At 41.1% G+C, this 22933-nt stretch overlaps 1 protein-coding gene across 1 annotated transcript in view; it reads left to right on the top strand.

Annotated features, from left to right (window-relative positions):
- Window positions 1-22933, top strand: part of ZDHHC15 (zDHHC palmitoyltransferase 15) — a 121058-nt gene that overhangs the window by 183 nt on the left and 97942 nt on the right. The window lies entirely within an intron of this gene.

The raw sequence follows: 22933 nt of genomic DNA, 5'->3' as shown, positions 1-22933 counted from the left end.
GAGCTTATCTTGAATATTTCAGTGAAAGAACTGTAATTCCTGCAGCTGAGTGGTTTTTGTTGTTTATTTACACTATTTGGAGGAGTGGAATGCATTACTTACACTTGTCACCTTTAAAAAGCTTTCTTGAAAATGAGAAAATATTCTGGTTTGCCTGGTTTATCTTATTATTTAATTTAGTATTTCCAGTGGATTATCTACAGCTCACTAAACAGGCAGACATAATTTCATAAAATGGAGTGTTATTCAGTGGAATAGGGATAAATCTAAAACACAAAATATCATTTCAGTATGGTAAGCACAGCAATTTGTATTACTTTAGCTCACATAGTTGCAGATATAAATCTTCTAAAAAGAACCAGGAGAAAAGGTACATTAACACACAACATTTTTAAAAGGCACAGTCACTTGCTTGTGTTAAAAGCTGCTCATCTGTAGCAAATACTTGGAACATTGAGGTTTTTGAACGATTGACTAATAATGAAAAAAATTAAAATGTGTGGTGAAAGGAAATCTTCTTGGTGAAGAAATGTGAAAGTAACATTTCTGGCAGGCTGCTTTGGGTGATGTCATTCTCCCAAGTGTGCCAAAGTCTGGTATTTTACAGCAAGAACTGATTTCTCAAGGCAGGCAGAGTCCATGGGCGCTTGGTGCTGCTCTCAACCTCAGCCAGCCCAGCTCTGTGCATTTTTGCAGCCTGTTTGATGTAATAAACCATGCACACTTCTAAACATGGCACTGAGCCTTCATTTCATGTGTAACTCACTCACATGGGGCTGCACAGCCTTTGCACACCTCTCATTGTGTGGGTTCTCTCTTGGCTGAGGATCTGCTCAATGCCAGTGTTGGGTATTCCTGTGTTAATTGTTCAACTGATTGGGTTCTGTGTAAATTATCCAAGAGGGGACACAAATCCAGCTGTCTCTGGGGGCCTTAAAGGATTGTCCCACTAAGGGCCAATAAATGTAGATCACTTGTGTGAAAACACAGCCAATATTTGGATTTGTTGCATTTTATATTATTATTTTATTCCATCAGTTTGAACCACTGGGCCCAGTAGTGTGGAATAGTTACTTTAAAATAAAAATTGAAAGAATACAGGTAGCAGAGAATACTGAAGGCCTGATTCTGGAGGAATTTTGTGGGCTGCTAATGGAATAAGGTGTTTCTTGTCCCAAGGTAGACTGGCCTTGTGGTTATTGCATCTGAAAGGAAAACTGCTGCAAACTTTTCCTTGTTTTCCTTCTAGTGACAAATACCATGGCAACAGTCTGAGTAAAAGAGTAACATTTTTGTTACTACGTGTATATTGAAATAATGTAATATCAATCAAGATATCAGTGTCTTATGAACAGGTTTATTCCTTATGATATTAGGAATATAACCAATATTATCAATCGATGTGTTTTATATCACAAAGTACCAAATCAATATTTTCATGTTAGCAAACAGCATAAAGGAATAATATTTCTTTATTCTGTTTGCTAGCATGAAAATATTGATTTGATACTTTGTGATTCAAGGACTTTCTACATCCATTGAGGAAAATCCATTTGGTAAAAGTCTGGAAAGAAAATTCATCAAAGCCTCTCAAGATTTTTCAGGTTTTATTGACATTTAAAAAAGCATATATTTGATCTAAGCTTGGTGGGCACCTTTTATTATAAGACTGTCATTTTATAATGTTGAGTATTCCTAAGGTAAATGTATTCCAAGCCAGCATTTTGGAAGATTTCTGCCTGTGGATAGATTTTAGTGACTCTTTGGTTGTGGGATCCCAAAAGAATAGCACCTCTTACAGGCACACCTGCATGATGGTGGAAAGTGCTTCAGGACCTCAGGTTTTGTCCCAAACTAAGATTGCAGGTAAGTTACAGCAGAGGAGGGCTTTGGCAGCATTGGAAAAATGGAGGTAAGATAAAAATTAACAGTTCTTCTCATTCCCCATATGAGCTCTGGATGAAGAATATTTAAAGCTGTCTGACTTCCAATGTTTTTAAATGTCTGTCCATAGAAAAATGACTTGGCAGTAGTGAAGGTTTCAGAGTTCATAAAATGCAGTGCAAAGTTGTATCTGATTCTGTTTCAAAGTGGTTATCAATACTCTTCCTTGGTACCATGAGCTGTTTAACACACAATATACTTGCCAGGTGCTGAAGATGTAATTTCATTTTAAAAGGTCACTACCAGCAGGCTCAGGTTCCACTGTCACTGTAGGACTCCTTGACTGTCATAACCAAAGCTGAAATTTGGAGCTTTGTGCTTGGTGTTGACCAAATAATTTCACTTAAAAGTAGGTAATTTTAGCAAGTCTTCATTAGCAAAATGCAAAAGAATTTTTTTATTATGACTACTAGACCTTCCTAATAAGAAGAAATAATTGATGAATATTTGAAATAAATAGGCTTAGTATCAAATTGCCAAATGTAAATAACTGTAATGGAAATTTCGGTAATTATTGAATATTTTTATCCTGTTTATGGTCTTGGACATGCCCAGCTGTGTTTGGATGTTTAAATGTGTCATTGAAACCTGCTCTGCCTCTGCAAAAGCTCTTGGGAGCAGCTGCTGCCTGGCCTGGGCTTGCTGGGGTGCAGGAGGATTCTCCCCCCTCTTCCTGAGCCATGATTTTGTTAGGCTGGTTTGTAAATCAGAGGGATGGATGCCTGCTGAGTTGGGATTTTTGATTATTGCTGTACTGAACTAGGATTTTTGGTGTTTTAAAGATCCAGGAGCTCGACTGTTTTGAGTTGTTTGTGAGTGAGCAGCAGCTGGGGGAGGTCCAGCACCATTTGCTGGCAATACCCATGGACTGACAAACCCAACAGCCCCATCTGCACTCAGGTGTGTCCTACAACCACCCCATGGACGTGTAGGTGACACTGAAAATGAGGGAGGAGAGGCACCTTCATCTAGGGAAAACTGCTTTATCATGGTGTATAACCCATGTCCTCCCTTTCCATTGTAGGACTTAATTCCTCAGGATTTGGGCTTTCTGGGAGTCTTGTTTTAATTTTACAATGTAAAGAATTACAGGGGCAGAGACTGTGTCTTATTTATTGCTTTTATGAGTCATTTAGTTCATTTTTGGATGCTTGACAGATAATAATGTTTGATTGCATCATGTGGTACACCAGGTCTGGAGGAAAACAGACTTTCAGCTCTGTAATGAAGTCTTAAGTTTGATTTACTGTTTACTCATTCAACAGCAGATGCAGGCCAGAATTCAGCTCATTTAAATTCTGTGGAGTGGCTCAGCCAAAGGCAATATGAAATCAGGTATCATCAGTGTACATCTAATAGTTCACACTGTGTAACGCTGTCTAGATTTTCATCATTAATGTTCCTGGACTAAACATGGAGCATTGGATAGGAGAAAACTTGGATGGATTTCAGCTGGAAAATATTCCCAGTGTCTAAGAGTTCTATAGAATAACATGTTAATGGTTGTCACTTTGCAGTAGTCCTTATACACTCTATATTTCCCAATTGTTGAGCCCTGCTCTAATTGATCTCTCAATAAAACAAAACAAAACCTTTCCCCCTTTTTCTTTCTCCCACCCCACTTGTGTGGTCTTTGGAAAGCCAGAGTTGTGGAAATATCAACAAATTAATTCTTAACAGAATAATTGAGCTGACAGCTAAAGAGATTCTCACTTTCTCAAGCACTTAAAATAATACTTTTGTTAGAATTTTGTTCTCCATTATTGATTTTTCCTTTGAGTGAAGCTGAGTTTGGTGCAGAGGGTTGTGGAGGGCTGGGATGCTTTTGGCCAGGCCTGGGGACAGGGTGTTCAGCCTGAGCAGCTGAGGGAGGAGCCCTGGATTCCTTTTCCTCCTCAGGGACGTGTCAGTGATCAGGAGTTGAGGACAGACCTTGTCCTGGGGCTCGTGCTCAGCCAAAGCAATTGGATCAAATTGTGTGATGAGAGCAAAACTCCCAGCCTGCCATGGATGGGGCTGCCTTGGGGGCTGAGCTTCCAGTCAGGGAGCTCAGCCATGGCAAAGGGCTAAGAAAGAAAAAGGACTTCAATGTGATGGAACATGAATTGAGCCTTCTTGGTAATGGAGGGATTTCCAAAGGGAGGAGGCCAAAGTGGTCAAGTCCAAATAATGCAAAACTGACTTGATATATTTGATTCAGATTTATAAGATGTCTCAGTTCAATGGCTGGACAGAATCACACAAGTTTATTTGGACTTCCAGAGCAAGATCAGGAAAGGGAGACCAAAGATGCCCTCAGGAGACCATTGAGTTCCTCAGTGAATCCTAATTATTTCCTGGAGAAGTGAAAAGAAATTGTCTTTAATGAGGAGAATGAAAGTTGGAAACTATCTTTGTGCAATTTTATCTTTTAACACTTGATCCTAACCCAGCTTATGATACATGAGAAGATAAATTCCAGATCTGAGTTGTCAAATTGGCATTAGATGCAGGCACTAACTGGAGACTTATGCCCATGCAAAAACTGAGCTGTTTTTTAAAAATGGATATCTGAAATCTAAAAAAAATAAATCTTTGTAGCTATGAAAATGAATGAATTGGTATTTTATTATGACTAATACCTTTATTGAAATGCCAGACACATTCAGGCATTAAAGGCTTAAATAATGTGGCTCAGATCAAGAGGTAATTTATTTTTTTGGGTTGCATTTTTTGTTGATAAATTGCTGTGTTTTGAAGGACGTGAGGCCTAATGTCACCATAAGCTACTTCTGAGAAGATAAAGGGAATATCTGACACTTATTTTGAAATCTGAAATCACAGCTGTGGAAGCTCAAATATTTTCCATTCAAACTGCAATAACTCAAATTTCCAAATTTCAGCTCAGTTCTTGGATCAATAGTGGATAATAATATTCTGGTTGAGTTATCAGCTGGTTTGTTCCAGAGCCTTTGTGTTTAAGTTTATTAGACACAATCCCAAGCTTACAGATGGAATTCTTCCTTCTTTTAAGTGTTTCTGCTATTATCCAAAATGTTACATATATGAGGAATTAATGGGTAATCTAGGAAGATTCAGATCATTCTCTTGCTCAGTATAGTTCTTTATATTGTATGTCAGAGTTCCCTAGGAACTCCTGCAAACTCATCCGTGCCTCTGTGTACACACAACCCGCTCTTGACTTTGCCTTTTGAGCTGTGGATGTGTTTGTTTCTCTTAAAAGAGCAAATCCTATGGAGCAGAGGTCTCAGGAGCTGCCAGATAATGCTGCCAATGTAAAGATGTTTGTAAAGGAACAGTGTGAGTTGAAGCACTGTCAGAACAGTTTCTAAAATCTCTGTTGTAACCACTAAATTGTTGACTCAAGGGCCAGGTTGCTTCTCTAAGCATTTTGAACAGGTAGTTTCTAAGAAACAAATCCAGAAAGAGCAGGAAAAATTGTGTTTTCACTGAAGCCTGTGATAGCTTTGCAATGTTTTAAGCAGGGCTGGTGTTTGCTTCTTGCTTAATGGCTGTATCTTGATTTGTAGTTCTTGCCAGGCCTGGGTCTCATGCACTTTGACCACATCTGCTCAAAGCTAGAGCACTTGCTGGCAAAGGAGCAGGAATTCTTTCAACAGTTCTTTGAGTAAGGATCAGCTACTTTTAATTTACCATGGGATGAAAACATTTACATGATGTTCCCACAGCACAGGTGATGCACCCTAAAGGTTCATAACCCACTTTACCCTGTGCTGATTTGTTCATGTGTCTCTGGTTTAGTTTTCTGGTAGATGCTTTATTGTGTGAATCAGCTGTAATTACCATGAACAACATGTTTATGTCATATAAAGGAGGCAAAACCTATTTTAAAGACACTTTTTCATTAGAATAAACATCATTATGGTGGAACACACCATTCTGTAACTTCCTCTGAATGCTTAGCAAACAGCATTTCTAATTAAACACATTGTGCTTGCCCTATGTTCCTTTTGTATTACACAAATGGTTGGAGCAGAAAATGGTCACGAAAGCCAGGAGTGCCTAATAACTGCTGTGATAGAAAAGCAAATTGGTAGCTCAGAACCTTTTAAAACAGCTGTAAAGTTTTTACTTGGTAGCAGAAGTCAATTGATTTTTTCCTTTCTTCCTTACTTTGCTTTTGGGCTGTAGTCTGAGGATATTTTTTTTTTCCTGCCACAGCTGCCTGCAGAAGTGCCAGGTTTGGCAGCTCCCACCTGTGTAAGCACTTGAGGTAGAGTGGTGGGAATTAGCCAAAAACTTCTCAGCTCAAACTGTTGTGCACTGAGGTGGCTGAGGAGGGAGCTGCTACCAGGAAGTGTTTCCTGCCTTGTAAACTAAAATAATTTTTATAAATATGAGTCTCTGGTTTTTGGTTATGTTGTGTATATTCAGGGCTTTTTATGTGAGATTTTTGTTTCATTGTCCAATTAGGAAATCAGCTGGACTCTCTGGCCTCTGCCCTTGGAGGCTTTGTTGGTTTACATATTTCTGTATTGCACCAACATCAGTAGCAACTGGGAACACGAAATAAAAACTGAACTTTCAAAAAGGGATTGACCATTTTTATCATTGCAAGTTTTATTTAAAAAAAAAAATCTCTTGACTCTTGCCTTTGTAAACATTTGAGAACCCAAGTGTTCCCATGCCCACTTACATTGGGCCACAGAGGATCACCTTCTACTGCCCTGCTCAATCCACAGAGAGCATGCTTTGATTTCCATGTTCTCTGTGAGCAATGGGAGCAGTGAGCTTGTTGCAAATGCACAGCTTGAACATCTTGATGGTGTGGCTAGTTTCAGGTTGTATTTCATATTTATTCCTGGGGGCTTCTTGCTGCAGAAACAGAACTGCTCTGCAGTCCTGGGTCCACCTTGGGGTTTCCCCTTCCTGAGGAGGGAGTTTCTAGAGGCATTGAGCCTACAAGATAGAAAAACAGTGAAGTCCACCCCATTAGCAAGGACTGCTTGGTGTATTCACACTAAAAAGGGGGGGAAATGTCAGGTTCCTTATTGTTGTGTTTGAAGCCAGCTCTGGTGATGGATGTACAGACCAAAACCAGGGAAGTGAGGACCCAGAACTCAGTTGGAGTGGTTGCCATGTTTATCCAGAAGCTGACAAGTCTTAACTAGAGGCTGTTCTCAAAGTACAGCTGAGACAAAGAACGTGATGTGTGTTTAGGAAATCTGCTCTCTGGGTGAGTGGCTAAATTCATGGAATGAGGAATTCTGAATCTCTGTGCATTTTTACATTTGCAGCTGTGTGGATGAGCTCCTTTGTACCAAGTCCTCCTGTGGCAAGGAAAAGAGGAGGTGTTTTCTTGGTTCTTGTCCCTCTGGAGGACATGGGGAGGGTGGAGTTGAAGCAGGTGGATGCTACCAGAGGTTGTTACTATATTTGAGCACCACCTTGGCCTCGGAGTGAGAATTGCTCTGGTGGAGAAGGGCTGCTTTGGCAAAAGGGGAAAAGTGTTTCCTGGGATTAACAGCAATTCCTGCTGCTACTGTTATCTGGGGTTTGTGTTTTTGCTGGCAAGTGATGGTCCTGCTTTGGTAAATTACAGCCAGTCCCATTTAATGCTGTGATGTGGTGAAGCCATGTGGTTTATGGCCCACAATTATCAAACAGAACAATTCATTAAGCTCAAATCTGTTGAGTCCTCCTTATTCCCTTTTAACTCAGTCTAGTGTGTCCCCTTATTGCCATCTTAAAGATGTCATAGCTGCCCAAAGCTGTTTATATTTCTGTGACCCTGCTGGGTTACTGAAGATCTTGTTTTTCATTGCCACCTTTGGCTGGGAGTTTTGTGATTCCGCTGAGAAATTTTACTTACCACAAACCTGTCTCAGTAATAAAAGGTTTTAGAGGGATAGGACATAGCTCAGGAGTCCTTCCTTTAGAGTCTAACTCATGAATCTGGGATGCAGTGTGAATACATGATGTTATCTTGGTCCCAGGAGTTGGATGGGTTTTTTCCTCATTGACCTGTGGCTGATTATCCTTGGTTTATGTGGCTGGAGTTTGTCCAGTGAGCTGTCATGGGTAACTGTGAATATTTTGTGTTAATAAATTGAAGCATGTTTCCAGCTTGGGTCATTGGTCAGTTGAGCTTGGGTCATTGGTCAGTTGAGCTGGGATAGTCATTGAGGGGGAGCATCTTCTGTCTTTACAGTGGTTGAGTTCCAAAGTTACAAGCCCAGCCTAGCAGTCTGCACCATTGTTATGGGACAAAAAGAAGGTATTTACTATGCTAAAGAAAAAGAATCCAAAACAACCAAACCACATCTACTTATTGTAAACAAACTCTGTGCAAATTTCTATCCCATGCAGTATCACAGCCTTCACCACAGATGCACAGTGGGAATCAGTGACTGCAGTGATTCATCCTGCAGTTCTTTTCTTTCCTTGCTTTATTTTTTTTAGCATAAATGTGACACTTGCAGAAATCAAGGAGAAAAAAACCATTTGGCTTTGGCAAGCAGAGTGTGGGTAGAGAGTATAAAATTCCAAACACAGCTGTGCCAATGTGCTTCAGTCCTAACTTACAACATTTCCTGCTCTTCCAGAGCTGGGACTGGCTTGGGGATTGCCAGTCATGACACTTTTTATGGTGCTTTTGTGCACCAATGGGGACCAGAACGAAACCAGCAGGCTAATTTTAGTTCATGATCTGAGGTTTTGAATGCAGGTCTGCAGAAGTGAAAGATTAGTGTGTGTTAGGTCACTGAAAATGTGAGCCTGTTCTGCAGCTGGACTGTCTTGACCACCTGCTAACTTGTTGATAAGGTGAGAGATTGGGCACTTTGGGTCCAATTCTGACTTCATGTGCCCTGGTGTAACTTACAAGGGTTTGAAAAATCAGTTTCAATTGTTTGATTTAAACTTTAGCACGGCCTGGACCTCTCTGCTCTTTATTATTTTAAATAAAACCATAGCACATTTGCTTTTTGGTTGTATAACTCTTTTTTTTCCTTCCAATTTGTCAGTTTCCTAAAGCCATCTGTTTTCTACTGGTCTTGCTTTTCATAATGCCACCATAAAATAGCTTTGTGTTTGTCTTCTGGGAGCCTTTCTTCTTTCAGTGGTATGGAATGCACCTAAAATGTGTTTGTTGTCTTGGTCTTGCCTTTTCTGTGCCATTGTAAAGTTTCATGGCAACAATTCAAAGACTGGCTAGAGCACCCTGTTCTGTCATTGCCTCAGAAAAGGAGAATATTGGTTGTGTAGGATGGGCTGCAGGTGGGTCATGGCATCCTGTTCAGAACTAGCTCCAGCATTTAAAACCCTTGGATGCTCTGTGTGAGTCCTGAAGGGAATTTGCTTGTTCCCAGTTGGATGTGAGAACTTTGTAGCAAGTTCTTAGCTCCTGTAAGTCACTGACCTGGAAAAGCTTCACATCCTAGCTCTGACACAGATTTCCTCTGTGGTTTTGACCATATCATTTAATTGCTTGTAGGCTGGATTTCCTTATCAGTGTGCTGTCTAGAGATAACAGAGCCTCCTTGCATCCCAGCAGCTCTGGAAATAGGTGCATGCCAATTTGTTTGGCAGAACACACAAAGACCTTGTTGTTTCAGGGCAGCTGAATCTTTGCATGCCATCAACTCTGTTGACTTGTCCAGTGTTTACAAGGGCAATCAGATTTCCAGAAATTAATCACAACATTTCCTTGACTGGTTAGTGGCACCAAGAAAAGAAACATGGCATAGAATTTTCCCTGTAGTTTAAAAGCTGTTCTTAAGTTGCTTGCAGTGAATGAAACTGCTTGTTCTAATTAAAAAAATATATATATATATATATATAAAATAACTAATGTTTGCCTATGTAGAACAGAAGAATGCTTTAAATTTTTCTTTATAATGAGGCAGTACTATATTAGATGGTATTTTCTAGGACACATTCCCACGGAAAGAATTAAAAATCGCCATTTTGGACCCGACTAAAATTCAGGTGGCTGTGTTTGGAGAGGAGGATGAGCAGGGCGCTGTGCAGGCTCAGAAGAGCCGAGTGCTCGGGTGCCACCTAGCGCTGCAGGAGCCGGGGATGGCCCCACTCTGCTCCGGCCGGGCTCGGGAGATGGATGAGCTGCCTGGAAATGCACCATGAACCCATTTCCCCCTGAACTTTCCATGATTTGGATGAATTGCTGAGAAACTCTGGGCTGGAGTTGCAAGAGGAATATGAAATATATGTATACCTATATATATACACACACAAGACATCACAACGGGTTGAACCTAAAGGATCTGATTCTTTACCTCATAATGTTGTTTGAAAATGAAGAGATTAAGAAATGTTTTCTGATGAGAGCAGTGTGAGAAAAAAAGAATAAACTCATCATGCTTCAATTAAAATAAGCATCTAGGAGTTTGGGAGCTAATCCAGATGTGGAGGAATCTCTTAAGGCTTCAGTGTAATCTGGATTTCCAAGTTTTGCAACTTCTTTCACTGTTTTGGTTCTTTCATTCATGAGCTCCATGCAAGAACCCTACTGAACTGAGAAAATAAGGAAAGGAGCAGATTTAGTTTATTTCTTTTAAACTTAGGGCACATTGCAGGTTGATGGGAGTTTAGCAGCTCTTTAAATTTGTTCGAACTCTTACTGCTTTTTTTTGTTTGGTTTTTTTTTTTAAAGGGACATGAATGGCTAAATGTGATTTAAGGGTACAATATAAGAGCTGGATCATCACAGGTGTCAGTTTTGATCTGCATCAGAACATGATACCACCATGATAAGAGATTGCAATGAACATAGAACTTCTTAAAACTTACTTGACTGTAGGTGACGTTGGAATTGGGAGCAAATGTGCATTTAAAGAAGAATTTTGTAAACAACTTTTTAAATATGGGCATGTCCTTTCTTTCTGTACCATGAAGGTAACTGCATTCTTTTTGAAAGGAAACTAAAATGGAAGAAATATCTGTAAGTACCCCTGACACCTGCTCAATGTATTTTTTGTCTCTTATTTAACAGAGCTTTTTAAAATAATAAAAAATCCATAGCGGTTTTCCCAACAGCTGTTCAATAAGTGGTCTCTGAAAGCTGGATGGAAAACTCCCCTCTGATCTGCTACTGCACTGCTGTGCATTTGCTTTTTGCCCAGGCTGCTCACATGATAAATTTGCTCCTTACCCTCAAGGAAGGAGAAGGAAGCAGTTTCAAATAACAAAGCAAAAGTCTTTCCTTGAGAAGAACTGGTCACCAGCCCAATTACAGAGGAGCCTCCCCTACCTCAGGCTGGTGAGCAGAATGTTTTTCTGGCATGGAAGTTTTCCAGTCGTGTGAAATAACCATGAAGCGATTTCTAAGGCTCTAATGGCTTTTGAAAAAACCTGCACTGTGTGAGCCATTACAGCTCTGGCTCAGGATCTGTTTCCCAAGTAGAGCTGCGTGGAAGCAAATGGCAACTGTTGCATTTTGACAGTCTTAAAGCTTTTGCTTTAATCTCTTGTCCTCCTTAGAAATTCCTTATTAGAGGCTCTCACAGTATCTTGCAAGCCCTGGTGAATTAAGCCATGTGCTTGGCTGAATCCCACTTTGTGTTTTTAACACTGAGTGATTACAAGTGAATCACTTCCCACAAATGCAAAATAGGAATTAGAGTACTTGGATGATAATTTCTTTGGCCCAAGTCTGTCTTTTGTTCCATTCTACAGGAGTAGCACAGCAGGGGTGCAATTCTAGACTGGGTCCCAAAGTGCTCCCACAGCCCAGGCACTGCTGCCTTCAGCAGTGCTGCTGAGGGATTCCTTGCTTGGATTCCATGATGGAGCATCATCACAATTATTGGAACAGGATGAGATAATGCATATAAAATACTTCTGCTTTAAACTTCTTCTGTAGGAGAGCTTGCATTAATTGAAGGATGTTTGTGTTCCAAGGTGATGTCACATGCCAAGCTGGCTGTTAAAACATGCTCAGTTTGTGAGTCTGCGTTTGGATTTGAACCAGCTGCCTTTGGTAGAGGAGGTGGAACACTGGGGTTTGGCCTGAGCTCCTCTGTAGATAATGAGAAGCATTTATAACCTTGCAGTTTTCATTCTAGCAGGGGGGTTTTTAGTTGTTACTCAGAGAGGTTGTGGGTTCCCCATCCCAGCAAGTGCTCAAGGCTGGGTTGGATGGGGCCCTGAGTAACGTGAGCTGGAGAATGGCATCCCTGTCCATGGCAGGGGGTTGGAACTGGATGATCTTTAAAGTCCCTTCCAACCCAAACCATTGGGTGATTCTATAACACAATGTTCCACTTGACAGGGAATGGAGGTGCCATCTGGTTTTCTTGCAAGTTCAGTCAGTGCATTCTGTCCTTCAATGAACACCCTATTTTTCTTCATCTTTGTCCAAAACCAAGACTCCTGTTTGATTTAAATTTCATGATGAGAAATACTCAACCTCCTTTCTGTCTCTTTTAGCAAAGCAATTGAATTTAGAAAGATTTTCAAGGAAGATGTAGAAATTAGGAATTCTGCATTCCACAACTTCCTGTTGCAAGTTGCTCTAGATATTGAAACTTGCTCTTGGTTGTACATTGAGGGGTTTTTGGAAGAAAGCTTTTTTCCACTTCTGGAAAACTGCATCCTATTAAAGGTTTGTTCTTATCAGGGAATGCTTCTTACTTCACTCATGCAGGTGATGCATTATCACTCCTGGAGAGAATGGAAGTGCCCATGGATTTTAGAAAGGGCATCTTAGTGTGACTAATGTCTTCTAATGAAGGGTTTTGAGAGCAGCTAAACTTAGATTAGATACTGCATGACTTCATTTTGATGGATTGATAAAGACAAAAGGGGGTAGAAGGAAATTGTATCTCACACATATTTAATGCTGAAAAATCCCTCAGCGCTTTGTCCAGCTGTTGAACACTCATGAAATCTATACAATGATTAAGTACAAGAATCAAAAATACAATTTGAGGTAAAATAGTTACCTAACTTGAAATGTTGTAAGATTTAGCATTCATAGTCCTATTAAAAAAAAAAAAAAAAAAGCCTGGGGTTTTTGCTCAGCTTCTGCATGTTGCCATTTGAGAGGATGCTGCTCTTTCCAGACCTTACTGATGATTCTGGGGATGAAAAGATGGATGGATCAGGGGTTAGGGTCATAAATAATTACCTTCAGATAGCTTGGGGAATATCTTTACTTTGAATGATAATGTCTGTAACAGCACAGCATTCTTAGAACCAGGCTCAGGTATTTGCTGAGCACTGAGTTGGAGGAGGAACTGCAGGGCATTGCTTTGACAAAGAAGGGATGGGAGCAAGGTGGGAACTGCCTGGGGAGGGATTGAAGCTCAAGTCAGTGGTTTAAAGCCAGTGCTAGATTATGGCAAGCAGCACTGGTGTCACAGGATGAAATTTGGGGGAGATCCCACACTTCAGACTGCCTAACTGTGGAGAGTACTCCAGCAATGTGTGTCCTTGCAAGAGCAACTACAGCCAGGGAATCACCACTTTTTGTACAGGCCAGCACCACAATCACAGTGAAGTGCTGCTGGGCTGTACAAAAAGAATCATTAGTGGCCTGTTTGACTTGTGCTGTCCTGAACTCTTCTGCAGGTTGGCAGGTTCTTCTCTCTGTGTCCTGCATGTACAATTTTCTTGTTTTATTGTATTTCAAGTCATGAGTAGACAAGGAGAGAGTCAGAGATGCTGTCCTGAGAGTATTCCTTAAATGCACTTGCCCCTGCTGATCCTGAGGCCGCAGTCCTTTCCATGCTTGGTGTTGTCTGATTCCCCAGCACGGTGTTTTTTCTCTGCTAGTGCAGTTTGCTTTGGCCTGCTGATGAGCAGATATCCATGGAAAGCCACAGTGCCCAGCCAGAGACCTATTTTTGTCCTGAATCAATAGAGCTCTGCAAACACAGGTCCAGGATCAACAGAGATCCATGGAAACTCTTGCAGTGCTCTCCAGAAATTGCTTTGTCCTTCTGATCTGTGTTCTGGGTAAAGCACAAACCAGTGCAGGGGGAAATGGGGGGAAATATTAAATCTGTGAGATATTTCTGGAATGAATGAGATGTTCTGGCACCTACAGTCTAATCCTTACTGAACCTTCCCCACTCCAGCTCGAGCACAGGTGTGCACTCAAGGCACAGCTGCTACCACATGGCTTGGGGTTTCCAGAGTTGGTAAAGAAGAATCCAGAATAACACAAGTAGAAAAGACATCCTTCTCTTTTAATAGCTGTAGGAAATGGATTGTGTGTTATGATTGCAACTTTTATTTTAATGCATGGCTGCTGTAAAGGTGGAAGCTTATCCCAGTGGGGAAAGTGAGGCATGAACAAATAACCTGCCTGGTCCTGTAAGACACAGAACTGTTGGAGGAGGTTGGGAGGGCAACCTGGACATTCCAAGGCCTTTGTGTAATCAGCAGCAGATAACTGTGCAGGCTGGTCCAACCAATCAGCTGCAGGACTTGAACACCAAACATCTTCCAGGCTGCACTGCCTGCTTGGGGATGGAAATGGCACAGGATTATTTATTTATCTATATTTTTTGTCTGCCTTGCTGCTGACACAGGAATTAATTACTCTAGATAAGGTGTGAGGCCTTATAGAATAGGACCTCATTTTACCTCGTGATAAGCCTAGGGAAAAATATTACAATATTATTTTAGGGATGTTTTCCCAAACTTTCTCCCAAGAATTCTGAATTCAAGAACTGCTGCAAACTGATTGTGCCTTAAACCCCTCTGAACTTCTTTCACTATCTTGTTTGATCTTCCCTTGAACCCCTGGAAACTTCCAGCACAGGCAAGTCCCTCAGAGCCAAGTGTTCCACACTGCAGGTTCTGTACTGTGAAACTGAGGAGCTGTGCAAAATTCAGATACATTCAAATATTTTCAGCAGAAGCCTAAATTCCTGTTTAGCAACTTGAGACAAAAAATGGTGTGAGATGCTGGTTTTGACCTATAGCTGTGCTGAGAGAACATTTAAGAGTTAACCATGGATAACCTGCTTTGGTAACCCTGGTGTCTTCCTTGTAAGTAAAACAGGAAAAGCTTCTGTTCCTCACTCTTATACCTGGAACATGGGAAAAGCAGGAGAATGGTTCCTCACCCATTGAAGCTGTTCTGCTTTGCAGAAAAGCTGACAATTCCCTGTGTTGGGTAAAGGTGGAGTGAGGGAAGCTCTGGTTCTGGCTCTGAGCTCTCATGAGAGGTGAGAGGGACATTCCAGCCCCACAGAGCAGCTCCATTTGGGATTAGTTACAAGGCTCATTTGACTGCCTTAGGGAGTGTAGGGTAGAGGGACTCAGAACTTTGTGCTTCAGTTTCCTGTGCCACTGTTTTAAGTGTTTTTCTGAAAACAAGCTCTGTGTGCTCAGTGGGGAGTTGCAGCTGACTTCCTTTTGAAATACAGCAATGAACCTTGGAGAACTCTTGGAAGTTTGTATTGTGATGTATTTTTCTACTAGTAATAGGAATTGAATATCCTCCTGTAATAATGTATTCTCTCTCTGGATTAATTCATTATAGTATCTTTCTAAAAATATACTCAATCACCCCAGATGATCCCTGTCCTTAAAATCAGAAATACTTTGAGACTGATTTAGCTATGAAATGGTTGATGTAATCCAGTTTAAGTAAATGTTGCACATTTTATGCATGTGGGTAAATGACAATAGTGCCTTCACATATAAAATGTGAGGGAAAATCTTGGGGGTGATGACAACAGTTCCAAGGGAAGATCTCCTTAGTCCCTGGCAACAGCAGGAGGAAGAAAGGAAATTGTGCATTGGTAGTATTGGATTAGAAAATCCAGCTGGGGATTTTTGTGCATTGGCAATACTGGATTAGGAAATCTGACTCGCCTGCTTCTTGTGTGCTACCTGTATCTCTAAAAGGACATAAAAGTGAATATGTAATGGGGAAGGACAAAGAAGGTGAAAAAAATTATTGGTGGAGCCAATTCAGTATTAGAAATGAGTAAGGCCTTCAGTCTGGAAGGAAGCAAATGAAATGGTGGATTTTTGCACAGTCTCAAAGGCACAGAGTGGGTCAGGTGTTTATTACTTCTGATACAAGAACTGAGGGGTATCTTGTGAAGCTGTTGGGGCTCACTCAAAGGGGAGCAAGGGAAGGTCTTCAGGGGATGAGGAGCAGACCTGTAGAACTTGCCAAAGAACACTGTGGGTGCTCCAAACTTGAGAGGTTTCAGAACAGGCAGAGGAAGCTCATGAAAGAGAAGCCTGTTGAGGATTACAACTTGGAGTGGAAAATAGGTTGAGGCTGGAAGGGAAGTGTGATGTACATGTTCCAATTAACACAATGATTGAGATAGGCTGGCTGGACCTTGGAGCTGCTCTGATGGACACGTGTCCCTTCTCTGGACAGTGCCTGTGCATTGTGTACAGCTGGGGAGAGCAGACTAAAAATCTTCCTGCTCCATTGGAAGGGTCAGAGTTGTTCTGTCTGCACAGATGTTAAAAACACCCCCTGGCTGCACCTCAGCTGCCCTGGGCAGCCAGGAGAGCAGGACCACACCTGGAAGAGATGTGGCATCTGTAAAGGAAAGGTCTCCTTCTTGTGGGGGTCATTTCCAGGTGGCTTTTCCCCCTCAGAGGAAGATGCCAGCTCTCTTTGCTGGTTGTCCTTCTGAAATGAAGATTTCAGCACAGCTGCTGACTCTGCTGCTGCAGCACATTCTGAAGCCCCTCAATGGAGAGCAGACAATAGCATTTTCTAACTCTGTTTGGCCTCCTTGCTCTGTACCATTAGAGAGTTCTCACCAGTGTTCGCAGTAATTCTGTTAAACAAGGTTTCCATCAAAACTCATTCTTGGCATTTCCTGCAGATTTTGCCAGGACTGACTCAATGTGGCTCGTGTTTCATGCAGTGGAACTTATGGCATGGTGGAGTTTTTTTCTAGAGGATTCTAAATTAGTCAGGCAACAGAATATTTTAAAATTTTTTTAATTATGAGACTTCTGATGTTTTTCAGTTGAATATTTTGCCAGGTTCTCTCTTCAGAGTTGCTTTGGTTAAAAAGTCCAAGTTTGTCTCAATGAGATAATTTTGTCAGAACTTAATGTTCACTATTTGGGTGCTCATCCTGCAATTTAACTTTTGAGTATGATATCTACTTTTGATATCAAAATGGAGTTTATAAAGTCAAAGTTGCCGTAGTGGAGGAAAAATGGGTAGAAAAAACCACTGAGAAGCAGGGACAAGCCAGCAGATAAAGAATAGGCTGGAGCTGTGTTATCAGATACCTTCATTCTTGGAGAGCAAAGGCAAACTTTGAAATAGCTCAGGTTCCCCATGACTGGTGAAGGTTGTCTGAGAACCAGGAGATGCTTTTTCAGGAGAATGACATGCCTTGGTTTTAAAAAACCCCAAAAAACCAGGAAGGGTTTGCACCTCTTTCCAGTTCCCCAAAGCCAGAGGAGCTATTTGGGAATGGCTCACCAAATGTTATATACTGGTGCTGTTGTAAAATAAAGCATGGACAAGAGAGTTTAACCAGGGGGCTATGAAACTTTAAATGGAAAAATAAGATTTCAGGTAAATTGTGTACCTGAGATGGAGGTACTCTAAACAACATAATGTGTATTTCCAGAGCCCTTTACTTCACTGGCATGTGGGGCTGGATCTGACTTCCTCATTGAAAACCCTCTAAACCTTTCATATTCTTTGTTAAGGCTGTCCTTATCAATATTATCTGTATTTATGTGAGAAATTATGTGGGCTGGCAGTTTCTAAGGTGGATGATAAATGGAGATAGAACTTAAAACACTGGTTGTCAATTATGGTACATTTTATTTTCACCATTGCTTGTTTTTGTTTCTGCGTGCCGTTGTGGGTTTGTTTAGTTGGGCTTTTTTAAAATGGTTATTGGCTGTTTGGTTTGCTTTGTTTAAATTTCAAATTGACTCAAAATTTTTCTAGTATTTCTGGAAAATACTTGTGTGTTTTCTTGGGAGGAAAAATACAATTTCCACTAGCTCTGTTTGGTACTTTGACTAAAGGGTTTCTGCAACTGCTTGCCCTTCTTCTTGCCTGAACTTTGGAACTTGGTCATCTTTATCAGTTTCCATAGAGTAAGGGAAAACAATTCTTAGTTTTAAAAAATAAATAAACAAACAGCTTATGCTCTTTTTTTATTGTGGCTCTGACAGCTTTTCCAAATCCCCTGGGAGGGGAAAGCATCTTCTCCTTAGCTGGACAATACAGGGGGAAAAGAAATCTGAATGTTTGCACAATGCAGATGTCTTTGTAGGGAAGTTTTTACAGCATCAAAAGGAGTTGCTTCTTTTTTGGGGGTTATTTTGGGTTGGTTTTTTTTTTGCTTTTTCCACACAGTGGAATGCATCAAATTACTTCTCATAACTCTGGAATTATTATTCACCTCACTTCCTGGAGGTTGGTGGGAACATTGTTTCCTGGTGCCCAGCACTCTGGGTTTTCATGGAAAGAGGGAAAATGCTTTCATTTTTACAATTTTTAAAGCATTTTTTAACATAGAAACTGGCAGAAATTGTCTTTTCATATGAGTATTTGATTTGGCATGGAATGCTCTGACTGGAATTGCTTTGTATTAGAAGTATTCCTCCAAAGAGATATAAACATGTGATTTATTAATCACTGGGATTTTATTTTAAGAGATAAATTCCTGCCTCCCTTTCTTGTTCAGCATGTGGACAAGGTTTACATATTGTCACTGTTAAAGCTGGAATCGACATGATTAAATATGGAATTAGCTCAGGCTTGGGTGGATTCTGGAGCTGGGCTGATCCAGATGTTAGCAGTAACTGGTATCTTAATAGCTGCAAAATTTTGGAAGTCAATCCTGTTCATATGTAGTCAGATTTTAACTAACTCGTGGAATCCAGTGATGCAGAACAGTGAGAACCAGGGAAAATTCAGTGCCTGGGTCTGTGGTGCTAATTCCTCACAGCTTTTATCTGCTGCCTGGAATTACAGATCTGATCACTGTCACCCTGCTGGAGGGGTGTCTGTGGCTTGATTTTTAAACACTTAGGTTTATTCTCTTTCCTGATTCTTTCTGCTTAATATTCAACGCAAGGGAAAGAGATCCCTCTCTAAGATATGAAGGGTTTGGTTTTTTTAAAAACTCTTCTTGTGGGTCAGTCTGCAAAAATCCATTTTATTTCTCTTATTCCATGATGTTCAAATACTGCTTTATCCAAATACCACATATCCAGCTTGTCTCAAAGTGTTTGGAAAGCGTTTTTCTAGGATGATTCACTGTGTGTAAAATGAAATATGTATATGGGGAAATTCTAGACGTCCCTAGCTTTCTCCTAGAGTTACTGAATCCTGGCCCTGGGAGAAGCTGCTATAGGCCTTGCATATCTTTGGAACAAAGTTTGGCTCTAGCTTAACAATGACAGCTCTCATTTTATGTTCTTAACCCAGAGAATGTAGGCATTGGTTGTGTGTAGGCCTGGTACCTTAGTGATAGCAAATATTTGCTGCAAGTTCTGCCTCATCCTCCTGTGGCGTGGACAGCCCTGGCAGAGCATGGAGGGAGGAGCAAGAGCTCTGAGGTCAGATGTTGTTCTTCTCCCTGTGTGGGGACTGACAGCTTGGAAAGCAGAAAGGCATTTCTTTGTGGCTCTTCTTAGTTCACCTTCTTTAGGAAACTGAACTGGTGCCCCAAAGTCTCCTCACTGGTTTGGGAATCACGTGGGAAGTCACTGGTTCTTCTGGGAACCAGAATTTTGTTGGGTATTTCTTGGTCCATTTTACATTAGTTGTTATTATTTGCATTCTCTTGTACTAATAGATCTTACTCCTTTTTTTTAATATCTTTGCAATTTGTTAAACAGTTCCAAATATGCAGTGTATGGGCAGATGCCTTTTAGTGTCTGTGCTTAGTGCCCAGCACTGGCACTGATACTGTTCTGATTCACATTTTCCTGAAGCTCACAAAGACAGCAGGGAAGAGGTGGAAGAAAAGCAAGATAATTACATTTACAGAAGTGATAGAAGCACATAATCCTGATGGGAAGTTTTGGAAAAAGTTTGTCTTTAGTTGGAATTTGGGGCTGTGAGTTCAGCTTCACATACCTCCCGTTCTTTCTTACCATGCATTTCATCCAGCATTTTATGCTATTCTTTGGAGGAGCAGTAATTAGGTAATATTTTATGAATTGACAGGCAAGATGCACCAGAACTCTTATTGTTTTCATTCCAGCATCACACTCTTGATGGCAGTTTTATGTCAGTTGTCACTAGGCTGAGCTGTGAGTGACAGATCACTACCAGCACTGCACTGTGCATGGACACAAATTTAACAACAATTGATGTTTTTGTGCTTACAAAACTTCCATTTTATCCTTTCACTCCTTCCACCCTGTTCTGAGATAGGATCCTTTTATGGCTAAGAAAATACAGATAAGAAAATAAGGGCATGGTTGTCCAGAATAGTGGATACAATCAAAACCTCAGGCTTTTGAGTTCCATCCTTGGGTCACTGCACTACACTTGGCTGTGCTTTGTTTTCCTGTGTTGTTGAGGCAGCAACGTGGGCTAATTCTTAATTGATTTAATTCAGAAATCTTCTGTGGTGACATCCTTTTATGGCCTGAAAGTATTCCCCAACTTGGGGTGCACTGGCTGTGGAAATAACACTTCCATAACGTGTCTTATTATTATTATTATTCAAAGCCAGTGATTTAAGATAATGGAAGTGCCTTGGATGTGTAATGTTTTTTCTTGCTGGCAGGGCCGTGCTGCGGACTCAGGCCTAAGAAAACTATTGACCTGGACATTCACTGACCAGCTTTTCTGAGGATTCTGTGCAGGGTCTTTCATGACATTTTGGGTGTACCTCAAATTCTTGCCAAACCCTTTGGAACAGTTCAAAAGAGCTTTGATTGTGTGCAGTCCTCTGAAGTAGGAGGTGCCAAAAATATAAAGGTCTTTTTTAATATTTTCCACAATGTTGCAAAGCTATTAATGTAAATTACAAAAAGACTTTTTGATTACCAAGGCAAGCTACAAAAAGGGAAAATGTGGTGTAATCCATATAAATCACTTGACTAAATCATGCACAATAAATCCACTGTTGGTGAAGCTGAGTTCCTCTATCTGGTACCACTGTTTGCTCTTTACAATCAGCATTTACTTTCTTCATTTGGCATTTGGTGTTTGCCATGGACCCCCTTCACCTTTCACATCCTTGTGATCTGTAGTGGTACAGCATTCTGGCCTTGTTGGCATCGTTAAAAAAAATTAAAACTTGAAAAGCAGTGGGGAAGTTATCACAGAAACAGTTAAATATTTGACCCTATTTACTGCCAGCTTAGATAAAAATCAGATTTACTTCCTTGTGAAGAAAAATTCTTCAAGCCATTTTATGTGCACTGACAGTGGTAGGTTTGTTGCAGCCCATTGGAATAAGGGATTTCACATGTGTTGCAGTGAGTGGAACATTTTAACCATTTGCTCCTGTTTGCCACCTGTTTCCTTCACCCGCTCAGTGAATTTCACAGCTGCAAATGATGCCTCAGGTTTGAGCTTTTCTATTTTTCAGACTCTGTACTGCTTTAGTGTGTAGTTTTGAGCTTCATATTAAGGGATGGTGAGCTCTGTGCACAGAGCAGGGAGACAAAACAATTCCTCTCCTAGCTTGGGACCAAGGACAACCATCCAAATCTCAGGCCCAAGAGCACAAACAATGTGGGCTGGAGAGAGAAAAACAAGAAAGATGGGACTGCATGGGCTAAAGCTGGAATTGGACAATTAACTCCAATATGCAAATGGAGCAGAATTTATAAAATTTATAAAAAAGGTCTTATAAGAAGACCTTGTGACTGGTTGTCCATTTTGTGACCATTTTGGGTCTATCTTGGGTGTAGCCCTGGCTGGGCTCTTGTGCTGCCCAAGGTGGATCCATTGAGGCCTTTTAATAAATCCCTACTTTATTCTTTAGCTCTGTTTAGTCTCTGTTCTAGGTCAGGCCTCACAAGACATCAGTTCTGGTGACCCAGACAGGACAAGGCATCACAGATGGCATTTTCTAGGCCAAAAAGAGCCCAGGCATCCCTGCCTCCTTCCATGTGTCCAGGTCAGTCCCAGCAGGGGCTGCAAGGTGTTTGTCCCTGCCCTGTGTCCCTGATGTCCCTGCTGGGCTGAGCCCCACATTCCCTCAGATGGGAGATTGGCTGTGCTGGGGCCGGGTGAAATGTCCACTCCTTGTGCAACTTAGAGAAACCTTTGGGTTTTCCTCTGTGAGAACCTTTTATTACAAATGCACACCTGCCTTTCATTGCCATCTAAGCACTTGATTTAGAATCTTCCTAATCCAAATACTAATTAAGGGCTAAGGGCTTTGCTGTGTGGCCTTAGTTAGCTGGGAGTGAGGTCCCTTCCTGGGAGTGTTTGGTCTGGAGCTGGTGAAGAGTTGGTTGTTGCTGCTTGACTGTAGCAATCCTTCTGCTGGTCAGACTGTGCTTGGTTCTCTTCCCCATGCAGAACCTTCCAAAGGGGATGGCTGAGGGAAGAACACAGAGTTTGTAGATGTGATCATGCCCCTCTGTGTGCAGTTGGAATTTTAAGAACTCTAAAGAATGCTTGGGAACCAAGGAATTCAATGTACTTGCCAATTGGTGGCAGATTTATCTGGCTTAAAAGATCAACCCAAAACTGAAATGGGACATGTGGCTTGTCAATAATGGCCTATGCACTGTGCTTGTTTTCTTTTTGTTGTTTTATTATTCTTTTAATGATTAAAGGACTTGTATTCAAATAAAAGGCATTATTTGGTTTATTCAATAGTTTTATTGAGGAATCCTACTATAAAATGTGATAAACTAGTACAGCTATTCTCCCTTGTTTGTGCATGCTTGGCTGTCTTGGGGTTCATTTGAGTTCTTGACTCTCTGGAATATTCCTTGGAGCAGCAGCAGGAATGAAGATCTCTCTGGAAAGGTCCCATTTCAAGAGACAGTAAATGTGAGAGTGAAGAGAGACAGTGGCCTTGGGATAGCATCAATGCCTCTGGCTGTCTTGGCCTGCTCC

This window comes from Agelaius phoeniceus, chromosome 14, assembly GCF_051311805.1.
Source record: "Agelaius phoeniceus isolate bAgePho1 chromosome 14, bAgePho1.hap1, whole genome shotgun sequence".
In the NCBI taxonomy this organism is placed as follows: Eukaryota; Metazoa; Chordata; class Aves; order Passeriformes; family Icteridae; genus Agelaius; species Agelaius phoeniceus.
The sequence above is the reverse complement of the archived record's forward strand: the minus strand, read 5'-3'. Positions and strand labels throughout refer to the sequence as shown.